Raw genomic sequence first — 6,000 nt, forward strand, 5'->3', positions numbered from 1 at the left:
AATTCACATTTATGTTGTCTAACCAAACAGAATAGCAGGACATAATTTCAAATATATGATGGCTAATTAAATAGGATAGCATGACACAATTTCACATGTATGATGGCTAACTAAACAGGATAGAATGACATACTTCAAAATATGATGACTATGTAAACAAGATAACATGATATAACTATACGATGTGTCTATTAAAGTGGTTGGCATGCCATAAATCACAAACATGTCATCGATGGAAACATGATGGCATGATATAATTCACGGATAGAATGACATAATTCAAAATATGATGACTATGTGAATAGGATGACATGATATAACTATATTATGTCTTAGAAAATGGGTTGGCATGCCATAATTCAGATACATGTTGTCTATGTAAACATCATGGCATGATATAATTCAAATATATGGTTTATATACTAAGGAAGTGAGCAGAGGGCAATCACATATATGATGTGTCAACTAAGGAGATGGCATTCAATATCGTGTATATGATGTAAAAACTAAGCATTGCAATACAACATATGCATGATATGAGTAATATAACCCTGCCAAGTTTGAGCATACACCTCAGGGGGATAATAGGACTGGTCATCTGCCTCTGAATCCTCCTCTGAAGAGGTATCTATAACCAGCAACATATCTGCTTCACCAGGTAGCATTGTCTGCTCTGAAGACCTTGGTTTCACTCCAGATTTCTCCATCACCAATTCAAATGGCTGATGCACAGGAAGAGCAGTTGAATATACAAACATTGTCGACAAAAGCAATGAGAAATACAAAAAAAAGGACGACATGATATAATTCACATATATGACGCTTGGCTAAACAGCATATGGCATTGCGTAATTCACATATATAATGCCTTGCAACAAGATAGCATTGCATAATTCACATATACAATGTCTTGCAAAAAGATGGCATTGCATAATTCACATATATGGTAATTAGACACTAAACAGGTGGCATTCACACAAATCATGTCTAAACTAAGCAAATGACATAGCAATGCAAGATACCATACGCATGATATGAGCAACATAACCCTGCCAAGTTAGAGCATGCACCTCGGGGGGGATACGACTGGTCATCTGTCTCTCAATCCTCCTCTGAGGAGCTATTTGTAACCAGCAAGACATGCGCTTTGTCAGATAGCATTGTGTGCTCTGAAGACCTTGTTTCCACTCCAGATTTTTCCATGACCGTGCCGAATGGCTGATGCACAGGAAGAGTAATTGAATGTACTAAAATTGTTGAAAAATTTAACACGTAATAAAAAAATGATGTCATGATATAATTCACATATAAGATGATTGGCTAACCAGGGTGGCATTGCAAAATTCACATATATGATGCCTGGCTAAACAAGATGGCATTGCATGATTCACATATACAATAAAGAAACTAAACAGATGGCATTGACACAAATCATGTCTAAACTAAGCAGATGACATTTTTGATGTATATAGTAAGCAATGCAAGGCACCATATGCATGATATTACCAACATCAGCATGCCAAGTTAGAGCGAAGACCTCATGGGGTAAATAGGAGTGGTCTTCTACTTCCGAATCCCCCTCAGAACAGTTATCTTCCTCTTGATTACGATTCGAAATGGGTGGAGGGGGGCTGCCTTTGCGCCCACCATGGAGCGACGTCTGCATGAAATTTTATTGCCACGCAAGGCTCGTCACTTTTGCTCTACATGTTCAGTTCCATTGTGTACAATAACTGACATGCATAGGAATAAAACATAGTGAGATTATGTAAGGGGTGCATGCACAAAGCCAGAGTGAAGGTAGTAAACTGTGCATAGACCCAAAACCAATGATAGCAGGCAGATAATAGCTTTAGTTAAAAAAATACAGATAATGGCTCCTTTAATGTTTGTTTGCACCCAACATGAAACTCATAGTAGACACCCGAGATTAACCAGATAGTAGACAGATAGTACTGATTGCTGCCCCAATATGTACCCCACAACCATTTAAAAACTCATGTTTCAGCATAAGTTTGGACCTGAGTCGGAGTCTAATAGGTGAACACGACGATAAAGTAGCATGTCATCATATTAAGCGATGCATAACGTAAGCAGACACGGAAGAGTGCAACCTCTCTTGCGGACCCGTGTAGTCCTCAAGGTCATCTGCTCAGTTGATGATGGTAATGCAGTTGTCGTGGCTGCCGGCGGCGGGGAAGAAGATCTAAGGCGGCGAAAGACAGTCTGGAGAGCAGATCCCTGCTGTGGTGAACCCTTCCGTCGTTGGAGCAGCTGAGCTGGGGTGGAACACATCACCGCAGGAGCAGGACAAACCACACAAGGTTTTCTTTGACACATATCTGTAACATAAGTAATTGTGTAAGGGCTTGTTTGAATTTGAGGATTCTAACAATGCAGGGATAGGAAATAGACAGGAATAGGATAGGAATGCACGTGCAAAACAGAGAATTTAAAAACACAGGATTTCTGCCAATCTGGGTGTTTGGTTCACAATAATTGGAAGATCACAGGATGCAAAGAAGCATGGTGAGATTAAGTCAAACCACAAGAAGTGTACAACCTCTTTCGCGAAGCCATGTCGCTCTCAGCGTGATTGGGTTGGCTGGTGAGGATGCTCCGGCTGACTTGGCTGTCGGAGGAGGGGAAGAATATCTTAGGCATCTAGAGATGGAGCCCGAGGTACTGCTCCGCTGTGATGGAGGGTTTCGTCGTTGGAGCAGCTCCGGTGAGTTGTACGACGCCGAGGCTGAAGCAGGACAAGAGAGACAACGTTAACCTGAGTGGAATTCTAATAGCATCTCCAATAGATGACGTAAAATACATAACCACAAAGTGCTAGATGTATACATCAACCGCTCATCTCTGAACTTAACTGTCGAAACTGAATTTAACTATCGAAACTGAACTTAACTGTCGAAACTGAATTTTGCTGTCGAGACTGAATTTTACTGTCGAAACTGAACGCACTAGAGGTGAGGCTACACGTTAGTCGACTGCCTTTTTCATCTCTGGTCAGTCGATTTTGCAGCCGTTGGATACGAAATCATGGGCCCGCAGTTCATCTTCAACCTCCACCCCCCTGAGCCGCCAGCCACCACCGGCCAAACAGCCGCCCCCCGCCGCCCGCGGCCGGCGGTGCGCTGCCCTGCCCGCCCCGAAAACACTCCCCACCGCCGGTCCGCCGCCGCCCCGGCCATCCTTCTAGCCCCCCCGTGCCGAGATTTTTCTCCGGCGATCCCCACGCCACCGCCCCACCACCGCCGGCGACCATCGCCCCCACCCTGAACCCTAAGATAGATAGTGGGGTACCTCTCCAGCGAGCCCCCTCCCCGCTGTGGTTGGTTCTTCCTTAACTCCGGCGAGCCCCCCCCCCCACCCCCTGAAAATCGACTGACCCAAAAGTCGATTCAGTCGACTGAAGTGTAGCTAAATCGGAGCAGCATCGCAAGCAAGAGCAAGAGCGAGAGCAGCAGCGCGAGCAAGAGCTAGACCAAGAGCAGACCAGGCAGGGGACCGAGAGCAAGAGCAGAGCAGCAGCGCGAGCGAGAGCTAAAGCAGCAGCAGCTCCTACTGATGTGGACGTCGCCGCCGAGGGAGCAACGCCATGGAGGAAGTGGCCGGTGACGCCGCCGTGGATGGAGCCGCGCCGTGTCGGCTAGGGACCGAGCGCCGGCAGCACCGTGAGATCGAATCAAGAAGAAAATACGGCGATTAGTGTACAACCTCTTTGGTGGCGCCGATTAGGCCGCAGCTTCATCTGAGGAAACGGTGATGATGATGCTCTTCCGGTGGTGCAGGTGAAGACGGCGGTGTGGGAATGGAGGTGGCGAGAAAGACGAGGGGAACGTCGGGGCAGCTCCTTGGAGGTGGAGGACGGGGTGGCTGAACCGGCGGGACGACCAGATCGATGACAGATCTTCATCCGGTACAGTGGATGAGGGATGTCAAGGTGTTGCTGTGGACGACGTCGTCGGGGAAGAGGCTCCGGCTGGGGGGCGTACGGAGGAGGGTGTGGGGCTTCGCGGGTTTTGCCGGCCTCGGTGTACGAATGGGTGGGCGGATGGGATGGGAGCGGGGAACCATGGCTTAGGGACGCGCTTGTCCGAAATGTGGGGTAAGTTACGAAAGTACCCCCACCGATTTGAGGCGGTTCTTTCGGTTCAGGGGTTTCACGGGCATTTCGCGTGTCGGGATTTCACAGGAGGTGGGAGTTTTCGCGCGCGTTGTAATTTTGGAATAGCAAGGCACGGGTTGAGATGGAGGGAGTTGTCGGAGCACAACGAGACAAAGATATATCTTAAATATTTCGGGCTAACAAGGCGCGGGTTGAAATTTCTGGACAAGCCTAATGTGTACTGTACCAAATCAATTCGCACTACAAATGTCATTCAAAACTTTGAATTCATGTTATGTTCAATTAAAATATTTTGCTACGTGTATAATGCATGCAACCTAGTACTCAAATGAACGTTTTAGTGCATTCCAAACGTATATACTAGCACTTCAATATGAACTAAATTTGAATTCGTTTCTCTATTTGAATAAGATCTACAATAATGATTGTTGTGAAGTCACAGCGTTTGAATCCGTTTCTCTGTTTTAATCAGATCTACAATCGTCATTATTGTCAAGTTAAACCATCGTTTGTGTATTATCTTCACAGCACACCACATGATTAGTCTGAAGTTACATATGAACTATGTGTACTATATGAACTCGAACTCGATTTTTTGAATCCACTTTATGTTGATTTCAAATCATAGTACATTTCAAGCTCTAGCTAGATCTTCACAAACTAAACCATGTCTCATATGTATAATGTATTTATCACATTATGTATGGTGCCCCGCCCCCTACGCCTACAAGTATTTAGATGTGAGTTGCAAACACCAGACATTACCACAAATTCAAATAAAATGTGAGAATGTTCGATATATAGTATTGTTTAGATTGTTCGATATTTAGTTGTAAGCTGCAAACGCCACACATTATCACAAATTCAAATAAAATGTGAGATTGTTCAATGTATAGTATGGTTTAGATTGTTCGACATTTAGCTGTGAGTTGCAAACGCCATGCATTATCACATTATGGTATAACATGTGCAAAACCACAACACGCGTATCACCGCTATATTCATGCATGCATATGTTTAAAACACTATGATCTCCTATTCAAATATATGAATCCACTTTCTTATCAAATTATGATCTTTGTTAGTCTCTTACACCCACACAATCCTCTAACCTTTGTAGCTACCACTAACTTTCTCTCGTGCTTGCACACGCCCTCCTCGCCCTCCCCCTCCCTCAGCATTCTATCCGTCGCGCACATTCATTTTTTTCTTTAGGTCGTTCTCCCACAGTCTCCACAACTACTTTCCGACACACACCGATCGATAAACCTCTCCAGCGATGTCTGCCTACAACATACACACGCACCTTCAATCTCCTCGTTTATGTGTCCTTGCCTCGTGTCTCTCATACGGTCCCACACACGTGTAAACTCTCGCCCCTCTTTTCATCGATCTCACAACCGCACACTCCTCCCCCTATCTAGCTAGTAGCTGGGCCTCTCGCACCACCTCCTAGATCCATTCTCTCTGTCTATCCGTCTCGCCGGGCCTTATTTGCCTCTAACAAATGGACGTACACCGACCGATCTCCCGCTATACATATAGCTAGCTAGGTCCTTATAACTCGTTTTCCCCACGCGTCGATCGATCTACCTCATTAGTTATGTCTCTCCCTTCCTCCGACAAACAACAATTGATCTACCGATCAAGTTAGGTTTGCCTACCAAACACATGGTTCCCCTTCATCATCCATGGATGTGTCCCGACAGATCTATCATGCACAGGCACACACAGAAACACATCCCCACTCTTACTGATAATATTGCAGTTCCACCCTCAGTTTGTCTAGTAGGCCTCTCCCACCATCTTCGAGAAGCAACTCCATCACCCATCCAGCACTCTACCCCTCTCCCTCCCTCTCT

The sequence above is a fragment of the Aegilops tauschii genome, chromosome 7 (genome assembly GCF_002575655.3).
Source record: "Aegilops tauschii subsp. strangulata cultivar AL8/78 chromosome 7, Aet v6.0, whole genome shotgun sequence".
NCBI lineage: Eukaryota > Viridiplantae > Streptophyta > Magnoliopsida > Poales > Poaceae > Aegilops > Aegilops tauschii.